This window comes from Artibeus jamaicensis, unplaced genomic scaffold (assembly GCF_021234435.1).
Source record: "Artibeus jamaicensis isolate MK-2021 breed Jamaican fruit bat unplaced genomic scaffold, CSHL_Jam_final contig_2259, whole genome shotgun sequence".
Taxonomy (NCBI): Eukaryota; Metazoa; Chordata; class Mammalia; order Chiroptera; family Phyllostomidae; genus Artibeus; species Artibeus jamaicensis.
Genome location: NW_026521468.1, coordinates 800,557 through 828,182, shown reverse-complemented (window position 1 = coordinate 828,182; position 27,626 = coordinate 800,557). Strand labels below are relative to the sequence as shown.

The 27,626-nt window shown below is 57.8% G+C and overlaps 1 pseudogene; it reads right to left on the bottom strand.

Moving 5' to 3' along the window:
* Positions 1-8,041: 8,041 nt before the first annotated feature.
* Positions 8,042-27,626, bottom strand: LOC119037531 (hsc70-interacting protein-like; annotated as a pseudogene).

Here is a 27,626-nt window from a genome sequence, read left to right as displayed (position 1 = left end):
TCCAGGAGGCCTAGCTAGCAGATGTGCTTAGAGACATCAAACTTTTATTTCTATTATTTTACCTTTGAACACAATGCATTTTTATTTCAAATCAGTCTGCAAGCTGTTTCTGAGTTGCCTTTTGTCCTGAACTAGATAAGGGGGTGAGCTTCTGTTATATATGTGTGTTTGTGTCAGGGTGAGGCCAAGAAGCAAGCAATGACTGCATAAATAAGTGGGATGACAAATCGATGTTTTTTCTCTCTCTAAAAAAATCAATGCAAAAAGACTTTGGGTCTAACTAGCCAGTATTAGGCAATGCAGAGGACAGAGGTACATGTTGAATTGCACCATGTGAATTCAGTCGGCGAGTTCAGACTGGAAACGCCACAGGACGCGTGATTGGGGGGGTGGGGGAAGAGAGGAGGTTCTCCTAGTTTGAGAAACTCAAGATGCATGTACCCAATTGCTCTCTGTAGACTTACATAGATCCTGAGTTTTTAAAAATCGTCATTTATGAGAGCTAGAAATGTAAACATTGACCATAAATTGGATTACATTCAGTGTGATATTATCATATAGTAAGAAACATATTTTGGTTTCTGTGCCCAGTTCCTGGCTCAGGGCCCCTAAAATTCTTGTAATTTCTTGAGTGGTAGGGGTGCTTGGAGCGTCTTTCATTATAATCGGTTCCTCTGGCTTTTAGACACAAGAGCCTCTAAGATCCTTGGAATCTCAAGCAGGGGTGTCCAACCCACGACCCGTGGGCCACGTGCGACCCAGGACGGCTATGAATGCGGCCCAACACAAAATCGTAAATCTACTTAAAAAACATTACTTAGTTCTATTACTGTTTTATTACCTAGATATGTCCATTTTGTATATCAGCGATCACCAACTTGGGACCTGGTCGACTATTTTAAAGGATTGTGGAAAGGGCCGCTACGTGATGAGGGTTATTATGTGAGGACTTGTTTGCTTATCTGCGGTGGTGGGTGGATATCGTGAAAACTGTGCACGGACCTTGTTTGTGCTCATCGGTTTTCGTTGGTGTTTGTGTGTTTAACGTGTGGCCCAGAGACACTAGAAGGTTGGATGCCCCTGCCCTAGAGTGAGGGTGTCTGTATGCCAATGAGATGACTGGGCGCTGGGGCTGGAGCCTCGGGATGGGCGCTGGCGCCAGAGGAACTGGCCAGGGATTGGAGGGCTGGAACTTCCGGACCCCCCCAACCCCACCCCAGGAAGGGGGCGGGGCTTGATATTGAATTCGTTACCAATGGCCAATGATTCAGTCATGTCTACGTGATGGACAAGTCTAAACAACAGGGTTCAGGGCGGTTCCGGGTGGTGAATACACGCGTGTGTGGGGAGGGTGGTGCACCCCAATTCCTCGGGAACAGAAGCTCCTGACCTTCCAGACTTTGCACTTTCTTCCTCTCCATCTGGCTGTTCATCTGGATCCTATTTTATAATAAATAGCCTTCATAATAATCTAGTAACAGTAAGTAATGTGTTTCCCTGAGTTCTGTGGGCTGCTATAGCACATTATCGAACTGGAGAGGGACCTGTGGGAACCCCTGATCTGTAGTCAAGTCAGACAGAACGAGGTGACCTGAGGCCACCCTCTTTGCGATTGATAGCTGAAGTGGGCGGCAGTCTCGTGGGGCTGAGTCCCTCGCCCCGGGTGGGAGCTGTGCTAACTCCAAGCAGGTAGCGTCAGAATTACTTGGGGAGGAAAATCACACATGGGGTGCCAGAAGTCTTGTGAATAGAGAAACAATTTTCTAAATAAAAAATAAAAAATTGTGCGAAGCCTGCCCTTTTCAAAAAAGCCAGCCTTGTCAGGCAAGCCTGCTCTGCCCCCAGCTCATATCAGCAGCCACCCAGGGCCAGCCCCCAGCCAGTTCGGGGCACCTTCCTTTCCCCTGGGCTGCCTCCCTTTTGCTCGAGCCCAAGCTACATAAAATCTGACTGGAAATTTCTCTGGGGTTCCCCCTTGATTTCTGTCTTGAGGAGCCCAAGGACCCCCACACTGGTAACACTCTAAAGGTCCCCAACTGATTCCCGCTGTCTTGGGCCTCTTAGGCCTTCTTCCGGGGGAAACACATTCTCACGTATGAGGATGCTTCCTGCGTTTGGGCCTCGGTTCGGTTCAGTGTCACGGGCTTTATTTCCAGGTCTGCCTCTGAGGGGGTGTCAGAATCCCAGGGGCCCCGAGGACCAGAAACGCCTCCGGGCACAGGTTTTTGGCTCCAGGCGCTGCTCCCTCCCATTCGACCCCCGGCTGCGTGCTTCTGGGGGGGCCACCTGCGTGAAAGTGGGAAACAACAGACAGGGCTGGGGGGCAGCACAGCAGCGACTCAAAAACACTACACGGAAAATTACAGTATGATCCTTACACCCAGAATGGAGTGTTGTTCAGCCTTGATGAGGAATGCAATCCTGGCACATGTTAGAGCACGGAGTAACCTTGAAGACATCGTGCTAAGTGGAATAAGCCAGCCACAGACAGACAAACACGGCGTGACTCCACTTATGGGAGGTCTCTAAAGGAAACAGACCGGGAGATGTGGTTGCCAGGGGGCGGGGGGAGGGGAGAATGAGGGATCCCTGTTTGATGGGGACAGGTCACTGCGGGGTGACAGGAAGGTTCTGAGGATGGACGGTGATGCCGGTCGCACAGCAGTGTGCACACACTTGAAGCCACTGAACTGCACACGTAAAGTGGCTAAAACGGTAAATTTTATGTTCTGTGCCTTTTGCCACAATAAGACACTTGCTTGAGCAGGTGGACACATGGTCACCAAGTAGATTAAAGGACATTAACACACGTGTATTCCCCCACTGCGATATTTAACAAACACCCCAAACTTAGCAGGCCCTGCACTGAGCCCCTAACCTCCCCCGCCCACCGGAACTACGGCCTTCCCACCACAGGTGATGGAGGCCCCGTCTCCGTGGAGACATTGCCCTTGACTCTTCTTTCCCGCCCCACACCCATGGCCCAGGAAACCCGGGGCTCGCTGCACCGGGTACCCAGGGCCTGCTCACTGCACACCACGCCTCGGCTCCTGCCTGGGACCCAGCCACCGTCATCTCTGGCCTGGGTCATCACCATAGCCTGCAGTGGGGCTCCGGAAGTGTGCCGGTCTGCACAGGTTCCCCGAGGCCTCTTGTGGTCAGTCCCTGTCACCTCTCTCAGCTCATCCCAGCCACTCTACTCTCCACCCCCACAGGCTCGGTTGCCGGGCCTACCACACGCCTGAAAGGCTCCCACTGCAGCCTTGGGGCTGGTGTTTGGGGTCTGGTGGCTTCTCCCCAGATGTCTGCACACCTTCCCCCCCAGCAAAGTCTTACAGAGGGGGAAAACATAACTTTGCCTGTATCCTTCTAAGTTTTTGGCTGAGACCCCTCTGTAATAGAAGATTAACAAGAGAAAAGCAAACAGAAGTTTGCTAACATGTTGGTCTCATGCATACATGGGAGGTGCCCAGGAAAAATGAATAACGCCCCGAGGTGGCTTAGAATTCAAGCTTAAATACCAAGGTGATGGTGAAATCTAGGCCTGTTAGGGAAGAGTAAACGATTTTTATGAAAGATGAATGGGCCCGTGAAGTAGCTGGGAGGTGTGAGGGACCTGACAAAGTTTGGGTGTGGTACTGGCTTCTTGTTTCCCCTCCTGGGGCCAGAGCCAGCCTCCCCCTGTTGATAGGGAGAGGATTTGTGACAGCGGAGCCCCTTTCGGAGCATCTGTCTTTAGGCAGAAAAGGGGAGTTTAGAGAGAGCTGCTCTCTGCATCTGCTGTTGTTTGAGTGCCTACATCTCAAAACAGCCGCTACTCCGAAGTAGCCTATTTTGGGTGGCTCCTCCCGCTGTCCTGCTGCATCAGGGTTTTAGTTAAATGTCTCCTTTGTACTGAGGCCTTCCTGACCGCTATTTTAAACTGCAGCCTCCGGCCGGTCCTCCCGTACGCCTTTCCTCGTGTTACTGCCCCTTATTCCCACGGCACCTTCCTGCGCCCCAGGTGATTCACGGGCTGGCGGTTGATGTCTGTCTCCCCCACTGTAGCCTAACACACTTTACTGACGAACCCCAAACCATTTAGCGCAGGGCTGGGACCACGGTCGGGGCTCCGTAAATACCAGTCAAAGGCATTTGTGCATTAAAGGGATTTATTTACCATAAAGTCTGTACGCTTGTGAGCAATTGCTCCTGCTTCTCTGTTACAAATTCATTACTTCCGTTGTCGGAAGGACGTCTGCACCAGGAGGCCCTGACAGCACCTCGGGCGGAAGTCCTGGACTCCTGCGCGGTTCCTCCATCAGCGCCATCTGCTCTCTCCCAGCGCCTCCTCCATCCCACCCCCCGCAGCCGTCGTGCTCTTTTCCGGAACGGATCCCGGGTCCAGCTGCACCCCTGCTCGGAGACCTTTGCAGTTCCCGGTGGATGGAGGATTAAGTACGAACCCCCTAGACTGGCGCGCAAACACCTGCCCACGAGGCTTCCAAATGACCTTTCTCTCTGCTCTTTGCACCCGATCTGCGCTTGGGACGAACTGGATTTTCCTTAGAACCCATGTTTTCCTGCCTCCCTGCCTTTGCTCAGGGTGGTCCCTCCACCAGGAGCGCCTTCCTACCTCTCGGCTTGCTCCAAATCCCACCTGCCCTTTAAGGCCCACCGTCAACATTATTTGCTACCTGGAGCCTTTCCCGAGCCTCCTCTAGTGATGCTCTCTCTTCCGTCTTTGGAACTCAGAGTGACTTTTTCTGGGGGGTATCGGCTGCTGAGTTGAGTTTGGGACCATGTCATTTCGTAGCAGCCCTGCCGGACTATAGGCTCCTTCAGGGGATGGGCTGTGCCTTCTTCCATGTTGGACCCCCGGAGCCCCAACATAGTGCCCACTTTTCGCTCAACCCAACTGTTTACCTCGCCCGAATGCAGAAGGGCAGAACAGGCGCACTTCCTCCTACGACCACAAGATGGCAGCACAGACCGGGCTTTGGGACGGAGGTGAGGCGCCCCCCCCCCCCCCCCCCCCCCCCAGCCACCACGTTCCTTCCACTTTTCCAGGGGCCAAAGTCCGAACAGGTAGCCGGGTCCCCATGAGGTGGGCGGAGGAAGGTCCTCTCTCTAGGGTAGAGTCGCCAGCTGGTGGCCTGGCGTGTGGGCACGTGCTTTCTGAACTGCCCTTCCCGAGGTCTCCTCTGTGGTCTCTTTTCCAAGAGAGACCCAGGCGGCGTGGAAGGGGCGCTGGGCAGGGGTCGGCAGGTTTGGGTCCCGGTTCTGCCCTGAGGCGTTGGGCTAGTGTCGCTGTACCAGGAAAGGGCCATCACAGACTCCTTTTCTAGGCAAGTGCCCGTGATTATCCGACTTCTTGTCCTTCCCCAGCCGCCCTGCAGTGTTCCCCCGGGTAAAATGTTGGCCGCACTAAGGATCCTACGCTCACCACTTTCTCCACCTTTCTGTGATACTGTGTGGCCCAAAAGAGGGCGAGGGGAGGCTCCTGGGGCCGCAGAGGGCCCTGCCCCCTTCTCAGGGCCCACGTATTCCCCAGCTGAGGCAGAGGAGCCCCATCCAGGCGGATGAAAAACATCACGTTTCTTAAAATTCCTGCCCTGTGACCACTGAGTAAGCCTCACAGTCCCGCAGCTGCTCACCTGTAGAGGGAAGGGCCACACTTCCCGGATGGCAAATTACAGGTGCCCAGTGAGTGGTAGCTGTACTACGACCACGTCTCCACCTGCTCCAACATTTGGTGATTCTAATTTGAGACAGAGCAGGTGGGAATCCAGGGATGCCTGAAATATGTTTGCCAGTGGAGCAGGAGAGAGGAGAGCGGAAGGACAAAGATGTCCGTGGAGGGTCAGGGCCGACTTGGGGTCCCCCGGGGAGAGGGGGTGTGCAGGGAAGAGGTGGAACTGCCTCGGAGGTTGAACCCTTCTCCCTGGCAGGGCTCCTCCAGGTGCAGGGAGGCTGGGTGCGTGAGGACAGCGCCGGGCCTGCCCAGTAGAGGGCGCCCCGAGCACGCAGGACCTCGTCTTGAGTTTCATTAACTCCTTATCCGACTGGATTTTTTATCCTGCGCTGTGGGTATCGTCACCGTTTGCAATGGTTGGTCTATGTCCCTAGTGGCAATTGTGGATTTGCCTGTAATCAACACAGTAGTAATTCATTCACCCAATTAACACCGTTGAGCACCCGCCAAGTGTCAGACATTGTACTGGGAGGAGCACCCCTGACAACCAGCACCCATGATCCATGTGACAGAGGTCAGTCCGGGGTGCTCACTGGGGAGCACTGAGGAAGAAGGGTAGCGCCACTCCTGTCACCACCCCTCTCACAGCACCAGCTCTGAGGTGAGCAGTGTTATGCCTCTTTAACAGTGGAGAAGATTCATGTTCAGAGAGGTTAGGTACTGGCCCCAGGCCACACAGCCAGTAAGGGGATGAGCTGGGCTTTGCACCCAGTGCCTGGCTCCAGAGCGCCCACTCGCCTGCCCTGAGACTGTGTCTGCCTGGGAGTGGCCAGTGACGATGGGATGGGATGAGAGGCTGGCATGGGGACAGGGAGGTGACTCCATCTGTGAATGCCTCAAGGGGGCAGGAGAAGTTTCAGGGTGGCTGACTTCATCCGAGAATGAGGAAGAACTGCCGGGTCATGGGATACTAAGGAGTACGCATGCCTGCCTCTACTGCCTCATGGTGGCTCCACGTTGAACCTGTGCATTCACCCAGCACTGGAGGCTCTTCCTGGCACAGCCCCTTCTCCCTCCAGCCCGGTCTTGCCCCCTTTCCCTGGGACCCTCTCTGTTCCTGCCTCTCAGACCTTCTTTTGGAAACTTGCTGGGCATGCTCCCTGCCTCCAGGCCTTTGCACGTACCTGCGCCCTCTCCGTCTGGCTAACTCACCCTTTCTTTAGGCTGCTCGAAACCTTCCCTGACACCCAACAAGGTCAGGCCGCCTTGTGGGCTGCTGGGTTCCCCCTAGAGGTGCCCTGTCGCTCCTGACTGCCGTTATTGGGTAGTGGTCTATCCCACCAGACGGTCAGCTCCAGGAGGCGGGACCACACCGTCTGCTCTCAGGTGATTCCAGCATCTAGTGCAAGCTTGGCTCAGGAATTTGTCGAAAGAGTGAATGCACAGTGAGTGAAGGTGAGAAGGAAGGAAGGATGCCAAGCCAAATGCATGGGCGGGAGGATGTGGGCCAGCAGACCTTCAAGTCCCGTGTTATCACCCTCTGGCCACAGCTCATGTTCTCTGCTTAACAACCCAGGAACTGGACATTTGGAGCATCTAACTTGTGACAGGCACCCGCTGGGCACTGTCACATGTATTCTCACCTACCAAGTAATAAACAGGAATGAGGTGAAATGTCTTTGGTGGGCAATAGTTTGGAGGCTTCGATCCCTTCCCAGAATAATTTGCAATTTTTTTCTCGGCCTTTGAACCCTGGCTGTAACAGCTCTGCACTGTCCCTCCTTCACTGTTTGGGTCCTTGCTTGTACTTCCGAATAAGGCCACAAGGTGGCGGCAGAAGCTAAGAATCGGGACCCAGAGGGTGCCACCAGTCCCTGACCGCCAGCAGGGGACGCTGCTGCTCTGCCAGGTGCGCACTGAGGTGGGTCAGGTTTACTAGCAGGACTAGGGAGGCAGGTCAGTCCTGCCAGGAGTTGGGGGTCCGTCCGGACCTCTGCAGGGGGTGGAAGGCTCTGTGACAGCCTCACGTTTTCTCATTTGTACAGTCTTTTAAAAAAATTAGTAAAGAAAAAAATAGGGTGAATACATCCTTCTAATTTGTTTAAAAATATTTTTTAAGGTTTAAAAATGCTTGAAGTTTATAATTCCTAGCAGGAAAACAGTATCTGAAGGAATAACATAAAAGCAAAACACTGTAAAATATTACAGCTGCATGTGGGGTGAGGGTAGGGATTCTCTGCAAAGCGCCCCAGTTTTCTTCACGAGAAAGTCAGAGGCGCACCTGTTTGTATTATGGCGCCATCCACTGGGTGATCTAACCCACTGGGTGCTCCTCCTTCAGCAAGGGCTTTATCTGTCCGAAGGTCATTACGCTTGACCTGCTAATTTGGCTGACCATTTGCTGATGAGATTCCTAACCTTTGGGTTGCTCTGATGTTTTGACACATGCGCCGGGTCCTGGGCCGTATTTGCCGGATCCTAGAAGGCCACCACAGCTTCTGGATCCTGAGTGGCTTGTGAGAACCTCTGGACCCCGGAGGGCCTCATGGGGCCATGCATTTCCCCCAGGAAAGCCGTCCGGAAGAGAGCCACACCGAGTTCCCGACCGCGGCCGACTTCTCCCTCCCTCCGGGCTCTCTCGTGTTCCTTCGGAGCCTTCTCGACCCTTTCCATTCTTTCTTTCACTTCTCGCTCCTCACATTTCCGCTCGTACTTTCCCTGATGTTCTGCAGTTTTCTGGGCCCTTGGTTGAACTTTCAGCATTGCACTGGCCTCTTCATCAAGGGCAAGGTCATGGGCTGCTTCTTCCCAGTGGCCCGGAAGTCTTACTGGGCTTCCGTAATTTGGTGACGACACCGGCTCTCTTGGCATTGGGAATGGCTGAGCGAGGATTCAGCTTGGTGGCATCTGTGGACAAGTCAATGGCTTTCTGTAGGTCACCATCATTTAGTGGTGGCCACTTAAAAAAAAATAGTCATTTGCCTGATCCATCATCTCCTCAGTGGTTATCTTTGCATTTTCGCCCTCACTTCTGGAGGAGCACCGGGGTCTGGTTTAATCATCCCTTCATTGTCCATTTCTCATTATTGTTATTATTTTTTTTTCAGAGGGGGAAGGGAGGGGGAAAGTAAGGTAGAGAAACATCAACATACAAGAGAAACATCCACAGGTTGCCTCTTGCAGGCACCCACCTGGGGACCTGGCTACACTGGGAATTGAACCTGCGACCTTTCCGTTCACAAGCCCATGCTCAGTCCACTGAGCCACACCAGCCAGAGCCGTTTCAATTTCTAGATAATTCCCCTCACTTGATGGTTGGTCTGTCTTTATGTTTCCTACACCTTCTTTCTTACTGTCTTTTACTTCCTTGTTATTTTCTTCGGATTTACTTTTAGGAGGAGCAGGTGGTGTTTTACCTCCCGTGTTCTCCACCCGCTCTCTCGGGAAGTGCGTGTCTGCAGGGTGCAGAGCGCTCAGACCCTGCGGCCCCTGCGCACACACTTCCGCCCAGACCCCGAGCTCACTCGCTCGCTTCGTGGGAGTCTGTGGCTGGGAGGCCGCAGGATGCGTGGGCGGGGCTCAGGTGGCACCCGATTCCCCGCCTGGGCGCTAACTCGCCGCGACCTCGTGCAGGGGCTGTGGGGTGCGATCTCCACAGACAAACTTTTTCTGTGAGAGGCCAGATGGTAAGTATTTTAGGGATTGCTGGCCACGTGGTCTCTGTCGAAAATGCTCAGCCCTGCCCTCCAAGTGTGGCACTCTCCATGGACAAATGGGCGTGGTCATATTCCAATACATGTTTATCTGTAGATGCTGAATTTGAATTTCATACAATTAAAATTTTTTTTATTTATTGACTTTGAGAGAGAGAGATTTGGTTCTCGTATTTATGCATTCATTAGTTCATTCTTGTATGTACCCTGGCCAGGGATTGAACCCACAACCTTGGTGTATTCGGATGATGTTCTAACCGAATGAACTACTTGGCCAGGGCAAATTTCTTACAGTTTTCACATGTCATAATATATTGCTCTATTTCACTTTAAAAAACTATTTGAAAATGTAAGAAACAATCTTAGCTCTTGGACGCAGTGACCGCTGATCTAGGTCAAGTTCCAGATCAGGGCCTGCTGGCATACAGTAGGTGCCCAATTAGTGGTCACTGGCGTTAGCCACCAGGGGGCGCCAGCAAGGGCCCCGTGAACTCCTGTCTCCAGCAGCCCGTGGAGGATGGCGGGGCACTTCCTCCAGTTTGAGGCGCGGTCCTTCCGCCAGGGGCGCCGTCACCGTCCTCCCTGGCAGCGTGCGAGGCTGCGTCTTCAGGGCTCCCTGCCTCAGCCTTGGCAGCTCCCTCCTCCTAACGACTCCGTCATTCTGTTCATCTTCCAACGCCCGGTCTCACGGTCTCACGGTCTCTTAGTAAACGTTCTGTTTTCCTGAGGTATTGAGGCCTTCACCTATTTTAATCGCGGGCTTCACGAACTTTGACAAATGGACGCACCCAAGGGACCACCACCACAATCAGGGTTGGAGACAGTTTCCTTCACCCCAAAAGCTTTCCTCGTACCCTTTCCTAGCCAACCCTGGCTTAAAAAAAAAAAGGAAAAATAAAAAAGAGTCTCTCAATTATCATGTGCTTGCAATGCGCCAGGCTGTGCGGAGATGCTTGACAGGTTCTGCCTCAGTGAGGCCTCGGGAACCTGGTGGGTGGGCCCATCGTTGTCAGTGGGCACCTTCCAGCTCAGGACCCCACGCTCTGGGACAGGAGGACACGTGCCATCATGAGGAGGGGGCACAGCTGGGATTCGATCCTGGCCTGCTGGTTCCCAGGTGCATCCCTAACCACTCTCCTGCTGCCTCTCTCCTGGGGCCCTGTGCGCACACCCCCTTCCCCACCCCGCGGATGGCTGGCTACTGTCACTCTGTGACCCGGGCTGGCCGGCAGCATGGACGTCCCCTGGAGCTGCCACAAGTGCAGAGTCTCAGGCCAGGCCCACACCTACTGAGTCCCCAAGTCCAGTGCTGTTGGGTCACTTGCCCTGCCAGAGGGGCGTCCTGGAGGGAGGGGCTGAGCCCACCCCAGGGCGCCCCCTGCAGCCCTGGTGAACTCCATGGAATCAGTGCAGGAAGCAGAGGTGGGGGGTGGCTTCAGGGAGAGAGGCTGGGGCGCTGGGGGTCAGGAGCCTGTGGGAGGGGTGAGGCCGCAGGCAGCCCGAGGTCCGCCCGCTTGGAGTTTGGAGGTCTCGCTCTGCACTGTCCTTGTTGACTCAGGGAGCCTGGGTCCCTTTGCATCTATTTATTTATTATTTAAAAAGTTATTCTTTTTTCGCATTTAACATTCTTTTGTGTTAGGGCCAGGTGTACCACGTAGTGGTTGGAGAATCATCTCCTTCACAGCGTGTTCTCAGTGTTTCCAGGACCCACCCTGCACCATCCTGGTTGTTACAATGTTGTCGACTATATTCCTCCCTCTGCATTCATTTCATTTGCATATCATTAGCATATCTCTCCACCCGCTCTTACATGGGGATGAGTGGACTGGATTTGGGAGGGGGGACTGGGATGGAGGACTGGAGCGCTGGGGGCGGGGGGCGTGGGCTGCAGCCCCAGGCCAGGCTCCCCACTGGGTCTGGAGAGAAGTATGGGGCCCTCTCTGGGTGGGGACAGGGGCCTGTGTGGTCCCCCAGGCTCTGGACGGAGCAAGGCTGGGGTCCAGGCTCCCCAAGCTGCCCTGCCTGGAATGGGCTATTCACGCAGCAGGATTCTCTAGGCAGGGAGAGAATCCTGCAGACGTAATGCTGAGCGAGAAAGAAGACAGGAAAGAAGCCGTGCTCGCGAGCCTAGTTTTGTAGAGCACAAAAGTGTGCCCAGGGATCCACGTCGCCAGGAGTAATGGTGACTCTTGGGGGCAGGGGTTAGTCCCTGGGAGGGGTGCGGGGGACTCTGGGAGGTGCCCAGACTATTTGGCGATCTGGGGACTGGTTACACCGGTGGGCTCATTGTGAAAATGCACCCAGTTGTGTTTGGGATCCTACACTTCCAGTCAGCACACTGTGGAGCCTGCCGGGGCAGGGGCCTTCATTCCCCAGGGGCCCCGGCATCCGCGCCGGGGGTGAGGGGATCCTGCAAGTGGCTGAGCGTGTGGCCTGCTGTCCCTCTGCTCCCAGCCAGGCCAGCCCCCATGCACGCCCCACCCGGTGGCCTGGTGGTCCCGTGGCCCTGCAGCTGGCGCACTTGCATGGACAGGCCTCTTTCTCTTTTGTTTTGCCAACTCGAGGCTCCGGAGGGCAGGTCTGGATTGGACTAGCAATGGCTCATGTGTTTGCCCAAAGCAGTCACCTAGGTTGGGTTTCCGAGGGTGGGGGGGTGCAGAGTCTCGGCTGGGGATGAGAGACAGTGTTTGCCTGTGGGGAGATGGGTCCTTCCCCACAGAACCAGGTCCTCCCCCTCCCCTGCAACGACCCCTATCCCCACCAGCTCACCTGGCTGCAAGGCCCCCAAAGGCCAGCTCCTTGCCCCTTTGCCAGTCTCGCCTCCTGGGCTCTCACCCCAAAATGCCCATACCTGTCGTGCCCTCTGGGGCATGGCCTGTTCACATGCCTACGCCCCCTCCCGCTCTCCCCCTGCCACTGCCCCCCACTGGGACTCAGCCTCTCCCTCCCCTGAAAGCTTCCCTGCCCTGTCCCCACGCGGCCCTCTTGGTGCTGCCCTGGCTTCCTGTACCATGGTGTGTGTCCCCGACGTTGGGAAGGGGCCTTGGCTCTGCCTCCCCAGCCTCCAGCACAGAGCCAGGCACACAGCTGGTGCTCAATAAATGATCTAATGAATGAAGGCTGGCTTCTGTCTGAGAGGCAGGGGGCTGAGAGGGAGGGAGCCGGGAGAAGTCAGCAGGGGTCAGGCCCGGGTTCTCTGGGCTACTGCCCGGCCGTTGCTGGGAGACAGAGGAAGGGTAGCCCCACCATCGGGGCCAGCGGGGGGACCCGCTTTCCCTCCAGCACCAGTCCTGGCTGCAGCCCTGGGCCCCTGTGCCCAGCCACTGGTGGGAGCCAGCCCCGGGCTGGGCCGTGGGCCTGTGGAGCCAGGGGCTCCCAGACAGCCATGGCCCCAGGCAACTGCCTGACTCCTCCACCTCTCTCAGCTCCTGACGGGGAGAACAGAACTGGGATGCCCCTCAGGGACCACCCTGGCCAGCTCCTGACGCTACAGCCGGGGACACTGAGGCCCAGAGAGGGGCGGTGACTTAACCCGGTGTTCTAGGGCCCCTTCTCACAGGGTCTGAGACAGGCTGGGGTATGAAGTCGGTCCTGGGGGTGGGGGCATCGCGGTGCCTGTCTTGTTGGGGCTCCCGCTCCCTGGGCCCCTGCATCGGAGCAGCGGGGAGCCTGCCCTGCCCCCACACGCTCCACCTGGCCTGGCGTGTCCCAGAGCCAGCAGAAAGGTGGGGCGGCAGGGCCGGAGCAGGTCCGGATCAGCCCGGGGAGCTTCAAGTCCCGGCAGGCCCTCCCTACCCACAGGGCCTGGGAGTGGGAAGTGCGCGTCCACACCCCAAGTCCCCCCACCCACACACTCAGCCTGGGGCCCAAACATGGCAGGCTGCCAGTCCCCAGCCTCCCGCCTTGGCAGCGGAGACACAACACCCAGCACTGGAGACTGTTTGTCCTGCCCGCGCCGCACCCCAGCCCGGGCCTGCGCGCCCTGCTGTGGGGGGGCCTGGCTGGGGCTGGGGAGGGGGCAGCGGGGCCCTGTGGACCCGGAGACCCCTTCCCTCCCTGCCCGAGCTCACGCCAGCCAGGGCTGTTGTGCCAACGACCTTGACTGTGTGGCCCCGATCCCAGCCCCTCTCCCAGCCTGAATCACGGGACAGAAGTGGGGGACGGAAGCAGAGCTCTTGGAGGGGAGACCAGGGGTGAGGGGCACGTTTGTTCTGGCTGTAGACAGCAGGCGCCCTTCCTGGCGGGGGTTATGGGAGGTTCCCCAGCTGCCGGGGTCAGGGTGGGGGGCACCACGGGGTGGCTCCAGTATTGTGTTTGGGGGCTGGCTGAGCGGGTGAGGGGGGTGGGCAATGTCAGGGCCCGGGAAGCCTGGTGGCACTGGGAGGGGAAGGACAGTTTTTCTGGTCTGCACTGGCCTTTGGTTTCCATGGTCTAGGGCTCGGTGTCTGGGGAGCCCTCCGTCTGAGGGAGACTTCCAGGAGCTCCCAGTCTCAGGAGGAGACACAGGCCCTGTCCTGGGAATTTGGGACACCTGTACTGGGTGACAGAAGCAGAGCTGGTGGGAGCCCTCAGCTCAGTTGAGAGCGTGCGGCCTCTGAGGTGGGGTGAAGCTTCTGTGGCCCTGGGAGGGGTCCCCGAGGGTCTTGCTGCCTCTCCTCTCTGAGCTGGTGGGTCCTCTCCCCAGTTGCCAGGCCTGGCCGAAGCCACAATGAATTGGTCACCGCTTGTCAAATGCTTCTAGGTTAGGCAGTAACTCCCCACCACCTCAGCCCTACAGTCTGGGATGGGACTGCCACCGGCCCCTTTGACAGATGAGGAAACTGAGGCTCCGAGAAGTGATGGGGGAGGGGGCTCAGGCCCCATGGGGTGGGTTGCTCTGTTTAGAGGACCTAGTTCTTTTAACATTTGGGGGTTTGCTGTGGGCAGACCCTGGGCTGTGCAGGAGAAGGTCAAGTTAAAGAGAATCGCTGCTGTTCCAACAAGAAGGCCCAGTGGGCGTTGCCCTGGCACCTCGGCCCCTCGTCAGGCCCTGTCCCCAGTGTGAGGCAGGTGGGGTGGGCGGGGTGGGTGGGGTGGGAGAGGCTCATCCTGCTGAGGCTGCAGCTTCCCGGCCCACCCGGGCTGAGTCAGGGCTGGGCGGGAGCCACGGGGGTGGCCGCTTTCCCAGGGCCGGCCCGGGCGGCATCCACATTCCTCACACGCAGGGTGCGCCAGGGCTTGGCTAGGCCAGGTGTGCCGCGCCCCGCCCAGGCCCCCGCCCGCCCTGGGCCAGCTCAGCACCATGGCCTTGTAAGGGACGGGTCTGGCAGCTGCTAGGAATGGGGTGTGGGAACTGCTGGCCTTGCAGATCCTTGTTGGGTGGGGTGCAGGCTGTGGGGGCAGCCTGTCCTGGAACCCCAGTCCCCACAAGGGCCTGGGCAGTTGGGGCGCCCCTGCTCACCCCCTACTCTTGCCCCCCTTTGCCTCCGCACTTGGAGAGCTGGGGGCTGGTGCTTAAGACAGGCTGTGGGTGGGCTTTGACCTTGCTTACTACTCAGATGGTTGGCGGTCTGAGAGCTGGGGGCGGGCAGCATTCTGTTTGTTGCCCCCAGTCTCTCAGGGAGGCCTTTGTCCTCACCAGCTTGGAGTTCTGGTGCCCAGTGGGGTCCTGGGACACAGGCTTTGCGTGGGGCCCCGTGCCCGTGGGGGCATCCACGCTGCGGGGCCATTACAAACAGGCCGCCACCCTGGCCCTGCTTCCTCCACACCCGCTGCTGGGCTCTCTGCACCGGCATCAGGGGCTGGGACGGATCCCTGTGTGGGTCGGTCAAGGTCAGTCCTGCCACCTGTAAAATCTGCTTCCTCTCTCTGGGCCTCAGTTTCCTCTCCTGTGGAAGGAGGGCAGGAGCCTCCCACCTGCCAAGGCCCCTGGGCTCTTGGGGGCTGAAATGTGACCTTGAGGTTGAGGAATTGCTTTGGGACCTGAGATGGGCTATGCCGGGCCCCCGCTGCTTCCCCGGCCGGGTCCACCCCAGCCCTGCAGCCTCTGCATCAGCCTCTACCAGTCAGGCCTCAAGCCTGGAACTCGGGGCCTTGCTCGCCGTCTGCCCTTTTCCTCCCAGTGCTGCTGGGGAGCCAGCATTTCCGTCACTGCCCTTGCCTCTCACCCCGTCCCCTGCCCTGTGGCCTCATCGGTTTCCAGCTCAGCCTGTGGGGCCTGGGCTGGTCCCCTCCATCGTGCCCCTGCTGCAGGCAGGGCCGGGCTGTTTCTTGGGTGGGCCCAGGGCAGCTTGGGCTGCAGAAATCCCCTCCCGGGCCTTGGTGGGAACAGCCAGGCCCGGGCCCTGGGGCTCAGGTGGGCGTGGGAATTCCGTCCTGCAAGGACAGCGGGAGCGGGGACACTTAGGGCCGTGGGAGGGAAGTCTGAGAGATGAGCCTGGATGGGGACCCCGGGCCTGTACTGAGCTCCAGGTGGCCAGGGAACCGCAGGTGGAGAGAGGAGGGCAGGGTGGGTGCCACCTTGGCCCCAGCCGGCCCACCACTGAGCACTGGGGGCAGGGCCGGCCTGGGAGGTGTCAGGCTGGGGTACTCCCTCCCCAACCTTTTTTTGTTGAACCCTAGGGCTGTTGTTCTGGGGGTGACCCTGCTCCCATTGACCTTCTGGGGACTGTGTGGCCGCCATTCTCCATCCCCTGCCCAGGGCCTTGTGGCGGGAGGGCAGCAGTGTGTCTCTGGGAGGTGCTATTTGCTGGGAAGAAAAATGCCTCCGCCGCCGAAGGCCCAGTTGTTGTTGTTGGTGTGTGTGTGTGTGTGTGTGGTGGGGAGGCAGTTGTTCTAGGGCAGGTGGTCTGGGCATTCAGACCAGGGTCCTTGCAGCTGGCTCCTGAGCCATGAAGGATTCTGGGAGATGGCACTGAGAGCTGGGTCCAGGGCAGCCTGGGAAATCATGGGAACAGGTGAGAACAGGCTGCAAGGGTGAGGCAGCAGCCGGAATGTGCAGGCAGGAGCAGCCCCACCCTCCCTCACCCAGGGACAGGCCCTAGCAGGGGAGCCGGAACCCAGGGCCCTCCCCAGCTGCACCCCCCATGCTCCGCCAGCCTCCCAGCCCCTCTCCCTCCTGCGGGGTTCCCTTGGGCCCCCTTGATCTTTGCTGGGCTGTAGCCAGCGGCCCCTCAGGGGAAGGCCTTTTGGGAGAAACCGGCGGCTTTCCCTGGAGATCCCCGGGCCCTGGGTGCTGTGTGTTTCTTTCCGACCCTTTGCACAGGCAGACAGACCCTCAGGCACTCACTGGGGCTCCTCTGATGGTCAGGGAGGCACTCGGCTGCAACCTGGATGGGGGGTTTGGGGGCGTGGGGTATCTGGGCCAGTTCTCTCCTGGGACGGGGGACTGTGGCACCTGCCAGGCCTGCAGCCTCTGGGCACATGCTGTTGGCCCCTGCAGGGAGGCTTTGTCCCTCTTCATTCTGCACAGTTGGCCCGGGCGCCTCGTGGCCTTCGAGAGAAAGGCCACAGTCTTCGGCAGTGACATGTAGGGCCCAGCCAGCCTCTTCGCCCAGCTCCCATTTCATCTCTCCCTCCGCAGCCACCTCTCCGGCCTGGGGTGCCCCACTCCTGCCCGAGGGTGCCAGGCCCCCATGCCTCCTGGCCTTTACCTAGGCCAGTGTCTACCTGTGACCCCTGCGAGTACAGGTCCCTGCTTGGACCCCCTCCCTGGCTATCCTGACTCTTGGGGTGCCAGGCGCCCCCCTCAGGAACTCCCGCAGCCCTACATGCTGGGCGTCTGTGATGCCCTCCCTGGTGGGCCAGCTCGTGAGGTCCAGGCGTCTGCCTTGGAGACAGAGCTCCCCAAGATCCAGATCTGGTGTGTGGCCCCGTCCTGTCCCCAGGCCCTCCCTCATGTGTGTCGGGGAGGGAGAGAAGCTCATGAACAAGTGGAGGACGTCTGGGGAGCTCCTCAGTGGCCCTGGCCCTGCTTCTGCTTCCCCTGGTCTGGGCAGAAACACCCATCTGCCTTGGGATTGGGGTCCCCTGGGAAGATTCCAGAAATCTCTCTTGGGATCAAGGAAGATACAGGCTCCTTCTCCCCCTGTGAAGACTCAAGGTTGTTAATAGGCTGGTATGTGAGGGGCTCTGAGTATGTGGATGGGTGTGTAAAGTATGAGCAGCGAGAGGCTGTGTGAGTGGGAATGTGCACACGTGTGTAAGTGTGTACAGGTGTGTATGAGTGCGTGGAAGTGTGAATGTGTTAGCCTGTGAGTGTGTATTCATGTGCGAGGCTGGGCAAATCTGCATGAATGTGTGAGTGCGAATACAAGTGTGTAAATGGGTTTGCGAGTGTGAGTGGTTGTGTAAGTTTGTGAGTGTGTGTGAGCTGATTGTGTGAGTATGAGAGTCGGTGGATGTGCGTATTAGTGTGTGTGTGTGCATCTGTGATGATGACGGGTGAGCCTGTGACTGATATCAGTGTGACTGCGTGAGACTCGTGAGTGCGAGTGTGGGAGTCATGGAGTGTGTATGTGAATGTGGGTGAGTGTGTAAGAGTCTGAATGAATGTGAGTGTGATTTTGTGAGTGTGCATGTGAGCCTTGTGTCAGTCTGTGGTTTATCCTGGAGGGGGGCTGACCAGAACCCAGGGCAGTAGAAGCTGCTGGGCTTTCCCTTCCCCAAGGCCGTGGTCAAACCCAGGGAACCCACCCCCGGGAGTTCTGGGGAGACCCAGGGACCGTGAAGGCTCAGTGGGCCCCAGGTGAGTTTACTCAGGGGGGGAGTGCTCTTTTCTCTCCTAGAGGCAGTTGTTTATTAAACAAAAAGAAATAATGTCAAATAGATTCCAAATACTATCGATAACATGTGTAGGATTTAAGAATTAAGATGCAATCAACACTCATGAACTTACCATCTAATTTTAAAAACTCTGAGGAGGTTCCTCCCCACACCACCCCTCCCTCTGCAGTCTCGATTTGGGGGTGTTATTTCCTCGCTTCCTTTCGTAGGTCTGGAGTTCTCCGCTACCCCTTGTGGGTGCCCCAGCGTCTAGTGAGACACGAGACTTTTCCCTGGCACAGGTCTTGGCGGGGCCAGAGCGGCTCAGTGCTGCCCTCTGCGGGCGGGGACGCGAGCTTTTTCTGCTCTTCACTGGGCAGTGAGCGGCCTGGGCGAGAAGCCCCGCCCAGGGGACCTTGTGAGACCCCACAGAGGTGGACACACTCACTGTGCAGCATGCACAGGGCACGCCAGGACACTGATGCGCACACTGGGCACTCACAAAGCTTTGCGCACAGACACGCCCCATCTGTTGTGAACTGATTGGGTGCCATACTTTGTGTGGGGCGCCCAAGAAAAGCACCGTCCCTAGGGAGGTGGCAGCGGGAAGGGGGTGGCCCCCACAGGGGGGAGAGTGCTCTGCCCCAGCGACACTCACGTTTAGGGCTGGGAAAAGCTGGTGAAGGCAGCTGACTTTGGAATGAGTGGTTTAATAGAATGACCTAAGGTGGGGGGCGGGGAGGAGGGCTTTATGCCAGACAGGGCAGGATTTTTCTGAGAAAGGAGAATGGGGAAAGCTGGGGATGAGGCATGACGTAACGCACGGGCCAGCTTCAGGAAGGAATTTTGTGTCCGTGGGCCTGGAGACAGAGGAATGGACACAGTGGCCCGGGCTGGGTCTCTGGAGCTACAGCGGTCAAGGGACAAAAGGGGGAGGGGTTGAAGATGGTGAGGGGAAACCAGGTCCCTGGAGAGAGAGGGCCGGTGTGAAGACCGGGTGGAGTCCCCTTGTCTCCAGACCCCCGCGATACCTCTCGGGATGGCGGAGCAGAGGCGCACGACCCAGGATGGCCGGCAGAGGGCGCTCCAGGCACAGATTTGAGACTCCCGCTGATGGGCTGGAGAGTGGGGACTCAATCGTTTCTTTCTAGGAAAGCCCAGGGGCCTGCGGGAGGATTCCGGCTTCACCCTTGGGAGCTAACGAGCCCAGGGGTGAAAAGAGACGATCCATGAAGTGTGAGCCCCAGAGTGTCTTCTTTGTCCCCTGTCCTTCTCCCTGGTCAGGCACTGTGTGGTCAGCGTCTCCATCCTCTCTCCAGGTGCTGACCTCACATTTCTGGAAATGTGACTGGCCATTTGGCCTGCTCCGGGGGTGCTTCTTTGGGTTGCTAGGGTCTGTCGGGTCCAGCTGGCCTTTCTAGAAAGTTCCCCGGGGTTCCAGCCCCAGGGCTCTGCCTCTGCCATTGTCTGTGTGACCTTACTGCCTCTCTGCTTCCCTCACCCACCTCGAGGAGGAGGAGGACTTCCACCTGCCACATCCTAGGATCCTGGAGTTCTCAGGACCAGGCACTGCCCTCCTCCTTTGCCACGAAGGCTCCCGTGAGCGGGATTGTGGGCACAGCCAGGTCCAGCTCAGACAAGCTGTGGCCAAGCCCATTGACTCCTTGGTGGAGGGCGGTGGACTTACGGAGGAACACGTCCCTTCAGCTGTGAATGACTCCTTCCACCTCCTGACATTTCTGTCCAGGCAGAGGCCCCTCAGACTCAAGCCATTCACTTTCTATTCACTTCTGTAGTTACGGAGCATCATCTGCTGTCTCAGCCTCTGGGGACACAGAGGAGGCAAGGTCCCTGCTCATGTCTAGAGGAGGTGACGATAGGTGTGACCACACAGGGTGCCAAGTGCTTTGAGAGCAGTGCATTGTTTTCTTCTTCTGAAATTGGCTTGGATTCCCTCTGGTTTCCAGTGTCAGCTGGTGACATCACTGCCCAGCCACCTGCTCATCGCCGAAAATGCTGCAGCGTCTTCCTGGTGCCTCCCCGGCTCAGGCCCGACTCCCCGTTCACCATGGCGACCGTCCTCATCCCCACCCTGGCCCTGGTCTCTCTCCCAGGCCATCGCTCCAGGCCCGGCCCCCCATCTGGCTTTCTCCTCATCACCAACGTGAGCCCTTCTGAAACTGTCTTGTGCCTAGGTGCATAAAAGAAAAAGAAAAACCTAGCAAATAGGACTTGAATGAAATCATCTGTTTGGAGAAAGACAGTATGAACAATGGAAGACCAATGGCCCCTGGGAAAAATGCATTTGCAAGCCAGGAGCCAAAGGCCTCATTCCCCCATTTACCAAAAGCTCATACCAGTCAGAAAGGAAAAGACCCCCCCAAAAAATTAAGTAAGGAATAGACCAGCAGCTGGGCCGTAAGAAAGGAGAAGGAAAAGAAGGGACCAAAGAGCACAGGGAAGGATGTTCAATCTCACTCATAATGAAAGGAATGAAAACCAAAGCAACCAAAAAAGAGAGGTCTTTTTCAGTGATCAAAAAGGCAAAAATTGGGAAACAGTACTAGACAAACCGTGAAACCTTGCTGAGACCCAGTGCGGGCAGATGTGCGGGGGGGGGGGGGGTCACTGCCATTCGTGGCTGGTGGGGGCGAACACTTGCAGAGCTTTTCAAGAAGGCATTTTTTTTTTTTTACTGTGGAAAATTTCAAATATACACAGAAGTAGAGCGAACAGACAAACGAACTCCCATAGGCCTGTCACCTGTTAGACCCAGCTAGGAAAATTACAGCTAGGGCATTACCCAACCCTAAATCTGCAGTTCCTGGAATAGGGTAATGAACAAACATTCGAGAACAATTGGGTTTAAAATTCTAGCCAAATAAGGTAACTAACCAGGGCCCGCCAGAAGGTGCCCGCCAGCAGCAGCACCCACCAATCAGGGACCCTCGCTGTTTTTAAATAAGCCAATAGCTAACCGCCACCTCTGCTTCTGTATGCCTTTGCTTGCTTGCTAGAAAATATAAATACCCAGTAGTCTGTAAGCCAGGCGCAACTTCCATTTTGTAGCTCTGAGTAGCTACGTGACTCCGGTCACAGTTGGGAAAGTTCGCCCCTGCGCAGGAAAATCTTTGGCCATTAAAATTTTTATCAATTCGGTTCCAGACTCCGAGAGTGTGTATTTACCCACCGATCGTCTACAACATCACCCACTTTTCATAATTGTCACACGCTGCCATTCTTGTTTCTCCTCGTCTTGCGTGCAGGACGTTAGCGTGTCCTCAGGCAAACTCCAGATATCATTTCATTGTACTCCGGAAGGAAATCCGGAAATAGTTACCAAAGTAAGACAGGGACTTACCCTTCAACCCAGCAGTCCCACTGCTAAAATTTCCCCTGCAGAGCTAGACACGAAAGCTCACACCGCTGTCTGTTGAGGGAGATTGACGTCACCATTGCTTCTAAAAGCAAAGGAAGCTGGAGCCCAGAGAGGCGGTTGGTAGCGACAGGAGGAAGGAGATCATAGCTGCGGGCCATGGTGGATCGGAAACAAATGAGGTGGCTCGCCAACAGATATTACTGATGGGGAACCAGAGGCATTGATGAGATCGGTAATATCCCTTTGTAAGTAAAAATCTTTATAAAGTAAAATCTTTAGAGTAAGTAAAATCTTTATAAACAGACACACGCACAGGGAGAGAAAACAGACCTCGGCAACGCTTGGGCGGGGTCAGGCCAGACTCCAGTGAGCCTCGCCAGGTGGTTTCCCCTTCTCCCCTTCCTTCCGATCCGCGCAGTAGCTGTTCCGCCCACGTCAGTGCCTGGTCAGTTGGTGCAGAGATTCCCAAAGTGGCTTCCGAGGGACCCCAGTCCCAGCTGCTCCTCCCGGAAGTGGCTCCCTGGGTGGGTAAGCCTGGGAAGCACGTACGTAGCACATCATCTTTCCTTGGAGGGTCGCAGTGCCCATTAGCTTGTGGAAGGGCTCTGGGAAGTCTGCGGTAAAACAAGCAGAAACTGACCAGGGTGTCCCTTGCCCTGGCTCTCGCCAGCATGGCCTGGGCCCAGCTCTGCCAAACTGGGGATAAGAAGCTGTTCTGTGCGGGGTTGGCCCTGCCCCTCTCAGACCCTTGCTCACCCCATTCAGCCGCTGCCTCTTTCCTTATTCAGTTGCCCTCTTTTTTTAAAAAAATATTTTATTAATTTATATTTAGAGGGGAGGGGGAGGAGAAGGAGAGGAAGAAAAGCATCGATGCGAAGGAGAAATATCTATCAGTCGCCTCTTGCATGTGCCCTGACCGGGGACTGAACCCGCAGCTGAGGCAATCTGCCCTGATCGGGAATCGAACGGGTGACCTTCCGCTTTGCGGTATGATGCCCAACCACCGGTCACTCCGGCAGGGTCAGTCGCCCTCTTCAGTGTTACCTAGGAGAGGCCTTCCTTCCCTGGCCCCCGAGCTCCCAGATTCCCCTTCATGTCTCCCCGGAGACCGTATCCTTTCCTGCTGCGATTGTCACCTCCTCTCCTGCTAGAACAGCTGCCCCGTGAGAGCAGAGATGCTGTTTGCTGCGCTCATCACCGTCCACCCAGAGCCCAGGTCAGCGCCCGGCGCAGAGCATGTGCTCAGCTGCTAGTAGCCAAACGAAGCTGACCCTCACGGGGTCCACTGTCCTTAGCGTTCCTACTGCCTCCCCAGGAGGTGCTGGTCCACCCACAGGCCTGCGGGTGGTCCCCGACACGCCAGGCGCGCCCCCTCGCCTGGACGACTCCTCATCGCATCTTCTCTGCCTGGCAAAGCCCTGCCCTGGCTCCAAACCCAGCTTTGCTGTCCCTCCCTGTGAAAGTGTCTTCAGAGGTCCGGTCTGAATGAGTCGCTCCCTCCCGCCCCTCCCAGGTGCTTGTGTACACATACCTTTATTGCCGCTCCAAAAACACAGAGGTGATGGGCTGTTTGTGTGTCTGTCTCTCACTCGCCCGCCTCCGGTCCTGCTGGGCAGGGCTGGGCTGACTCAGCCCTGAGTTCTCTGCCCCCGGCGACTGCCACACAATGACCAGCAGTGAATGGTGCTGGAGGATGACATCTGGCTTTGGGCTCTCACTGCCTGCGCCTGTGCAGCAAGCATCAATTGGGCACTTACTGTGTACAGTGCACTGAGTTAGACCTTGCAGTGGGTCAGAGATAAAGCAAAGGATGATAATCCTTGAAAGGGAGCAGATCCACCTCCTGTAATTCTAACACAAGTGAGAGTGGCTAGCACTCACTGGTGCTAGAATGGGCTCCGGAAGTGTGTAAGTCATCACAGGGACATAGGTCTGACCCTGGGGGTTGTCAAGGTCAGGAGCTGTGGTTCCTCCCCATCAAACCTTGCTGGGGAAAGTGCTTTGCCTGTGAAGTGTGGAGTGAAAAGCCCTCAGGGCCCGGTCCTGAGGTGGAGGCAGCAGGGACTAGGGCCTGTGAGGTTCAGCACAGGGAGCTTTTCCCACGTCAGTGGGTTGGGGCCTTTTCAGGGGCAGGCGGGGCTTGATGGGAGGAGGTGGTGGAGGTTCCGTGGAGTCTGGGCCTCGCACAGGCGTACTGCTGCTCTGTCCTGCTGTTTCACCCTTGGAAAGGGTGGACGACTTCCCTTCCCAGTGTAGACCTCGGGGTGAGAGCCCTGGGTGTGGAGGCCCCTCCGCCTTCCTCCCTCCCAGAGTCCTCTCCTCCTGGTCCTGCCCCCTGGTCTTCCCTCCTTTGTCCCTCCCTCCAGGGTCATCCTTCTGCACTGCCTGGCCCTTCTCCTGCCTTGTTGGTCGGGCAGGAGGGGCACCCGGTGGTGGCCTGGGTGGTCAGCACCACGGCGGAGAGCTGAGAGGACCCCTTTCTTGCCAGCTGTGTTATGTGAAGGAAGGAGGACACAGGCCATGCTCCAAATATCCCCGGGGCTCCCCTGCAGTGACGCGACCCCCACCCCAAGTCAGCTCCCAGGCTGGGGGTTGGACATAGCTGCTGCCTTGAGGGAGTGTCCAATCAGAGGGGAGAAACAAGCTTTTCTCTTGGGAACCCCAGGTCACACCTGGCCCTGGAGGAATTTTCTCCAGGTACCAATGGAAGAGCAGGTACCAATGAGAGGGGATGAGAGTGAGCAGCAAGCCCGGAGGGGCACAGAGGGTGATGAATAGATGGGCAGAGGGACAAGGCCCCAGGGCGCTGGGAGACTGGGGTCTGGCAGGCAGAAGGAGCCAGGAGCTCCCCCAGGCCCGATAGGGGGACCACCAGGAGTTGCTGCCCCCTCACCTCCCCCGTAGCTCCCTCAGGCCAAGGAAGGGGGTGGGGGAGGGGAAAGCAGGAGGGAAAGGGGTGAGGGAGGAAGGGCAGCCGGAGGGAGGCAGTTCTGCCAGCTCCGGGAAACAGAGTTTCCGGCTGTGCCAGGCCCAGGTTCTGCTTCCCAGGCTTCCTCCCGCCCATTCCCGCCGCTTCCAAAACCGGAAAAGCCAGCGCCAGTGTTCAGGCTGCCTGTCACTACCAGACCCAATAAGCGGAGACAGGTTGAAATCTCTATGGGTGCTTTACTCAGAGGCCCGTGGTCTGAGAAGACAGTGGGTTCACACCCTAACAGACTGTCTCATATTTCCCTTCAAGCCTTTTTCTAAGGGGGCAGAAGTGGGGGGAGGGCTTTGGGGCTCAGTAGAAGTGGCAGTCTGGCAGTCTCCCTGACACCCTTCGACCCGCTGACCCCTGACCCGTGATCTTCTGTAGCTGTGTCCTGGGCAGGGACTGTCTCTCCCTGGAACAGGAGACGCCACCTGGGTTGTCTCTCGTGGAGGACAGACGTCAGTCGCTGTGGTCTCCTGGGCGTGCCATTCCTGCAGTCCCTGAACTGATAGCTTTTCACGTGGCTTAACTACTAGGCTTATGAACTATTACTCTGAACTAAAATTTTCCAACCTTTGAGTCCCCCATCCGTTCTGGCCCTCCCTCCCTGCTTTGCCCCCTCCTCTTGCCCTGGGCCCCATCTAGGGCACTCTGGCCTCCCTTCGGGGGGAGGGGCCTCAGGGCCTGACGTGGCTTTGCCTGGAGAGCCAAGGTGTCTGCAGGTGTCTGGGTCCTCTCTCTTGGGTCCACCCCAGACTCATCTGACGAAACCAGGCAGAGGGAGGTGGCTGTGTCTGCTTGTCCCTAGGGAGGGAGCACCTGGTGACAGGACCACGGTGGGGTGGGGGGGCGGAATCCTTGCTTCTGACTCACCTAACTGGGAGGGGGCTCCCAGGAGCCCCAGGAATGTTTTACGTCTCCCACAGCCCCGGGGCAGGAGGCGGGCCTCCTTCTGAGCCAGACAGAAATCATCACTGGGTGGCGCAGGCCTGGGGCCTCAGGAGAGCGGCTGGGGAAACAGAATAGAAGAAGGGGATCCCTCCTGGGGCAAACCCGGCTGCCGGGAGGGTGTGCAGAACAGAGGCCGGAACCTGGGCACGCGGCCTGAGCTCAGGGGAGAGGAAGCTGGAGAGGGGCAGGTGCTGGTGATGGGCGCTGAGGTTTTGGCGATTCTGCAGGGAGGAAGGAAGGTCGACAGATTCTCTGTCCCTTCAAACTGGGCCTCAAGGCAAAGGTCTGGGGGCTTTGGGGGTGGGCTCTGGGGAGAGACACTGAAGGGGGCTGGTGCCTCATGGCCTACCCCCCATTCCCCGCCCATCTGCTCCAGATTCTTGCTGGAAGGTGGGCGCTCCCTGCCTGGAGGGAGAGTGGAGGAAGCCGGGGAGGCCAGCCCCGGGTGCCTGTAGCAGCAGGTGGGGGGAATGCCTGCCCTTCCCTGTGAGGGCGACCAGCTGGGCGAGGCCTGCCTCTGGCCCACCCAGGTGACCTCGGGGTCTATTGGTTCCCTCTCTCCCCCCCAAACAGTCTTGGAGTGCCAGGAAGTCCCTCTTGATATCCGACCTTGGGAAATAGCCCTGGTGCTCTGACAGTGGCGTTGAGACCCTTCCCTCTACCCGCCAGCAGCCCTCGGAAGCCCCAGACTTCTTAGGCAGGGTGGGAGCAGGATGGGATTGGGGTTCGCCCCTCCTCTCCCAGGTAGACAGCTTCCGCTGTCCCCACCCTTCAAGCCAGGAGACACCTTTGCATGAGAGGCCAGCCGCCTTCTAAGCCGGAAGTCCTTCCAGTAGTCTAGTCTCATCACAGCATCTCCAGCTGCACGGAAAGCCTGGCTCCCTCCCTGTCCCCGTGTGTGGCAGCGTGCCCAGGCCACCCGCAAGCTCCCTGGGGAGCCAGGCTCGTCCTCCCCTGCCCATCCCATGGGCCCTGGCCGCCCCTGGAAGCTCCCCGTGCAGACAGGCCCCGTGCAGACGCCAGTGTCCTGGCAGCACCTAAACCTTTAGCGCCACAGAGATTAGGCTGGTAATCTCCTTGTTGGGTGGTGGCGGGTGCCAGCGGCCAGGATGTGGGATCGGGCTGCTACCTCGTAGGGTGCAGGCACAGCGCTTACCGGTTGATCACCCTGCCCCACAGATCCTGCTGCTCCCCCCTCGTGCCTCTGGCAGGGGGCCTCAGGAATGGCTTCTGCAGCTACTGGGGGATGAGGGGCCCAAGCGGCCACCCCAACCCTCTGGCTTCGTCCTCCCCGTCAGCCCCAGGGTCACTGCTGTCACTAGCTCTCCAGATTCCTTCAGGGACGACGGGAGACAGGAATTACCCCCATTTTACAAGTGAGGAAACTGGGGCCCATGAATTGACTTCCTGTTAAGACTTGGATCCAAAGCACGTCTAGTCTCCTTAGATAAGGGGCTCCCCAGGCCAAGGCTGCAGACTTGGGATGACCCCCAGAGACCTGGGGGCTCCCCAGGTCAGAGGCGGGTCCTCTCTCTCAGCCTGGGGGGCTCTTCAGGGCCATGTTGGGCCTGGTGAGGGCATCACTCTGAGTCTCTGCACCCTCCCCCTGGGGACCAGGAATGCTGGGTCAGGGGCCAGAGCAGCCTCCAGGGCTCAGGCCTGTGGAGCCTTGTTTTCTGGGCTCTTTCTGGCTGCCAGGGCTGGGTGGGTTCTCCAGCTCCTCAGGAATGAGCTCAGAGGCTAATTGCTGCTGAGGATGGAGGATCACCCTACCCCGGGGCTGCGGCTCCAACACCACCTTTGTTTCTGAACAATGGGCTTCTGAGAGGGGCACCTGCCCAGGCCAGGCTCTGGCAGGGGAGGGGGCGGGGGTGCAGTCAGCACGTCCATCCTGAGCCCCAGGCCCTGGGCGGCTGATACAGGAGCAGATTACATGGCTGGGGTTTTGGCTTTGACTTCAAGGGCCAGGGGCCCAGCCCCGCTATAGCCTGGCTATAAAGGGCTGCCCGGGGTCTCTGTCCAGACCAGACACTGCTCCTGACCGGTGGCCACCATGGCTGCCACCAGCAGCAGCATCCGCCAGTTCTCCACGTCCAGCTCTGTGCCCATGGGGGGTTTCTCTCGGGTGTCCTCGGTCCGTGTTGGGGGCGCTTGCCGAGCCCCCAGCCTCCTGGGAGCCGGAAGCTGTGGCAACAT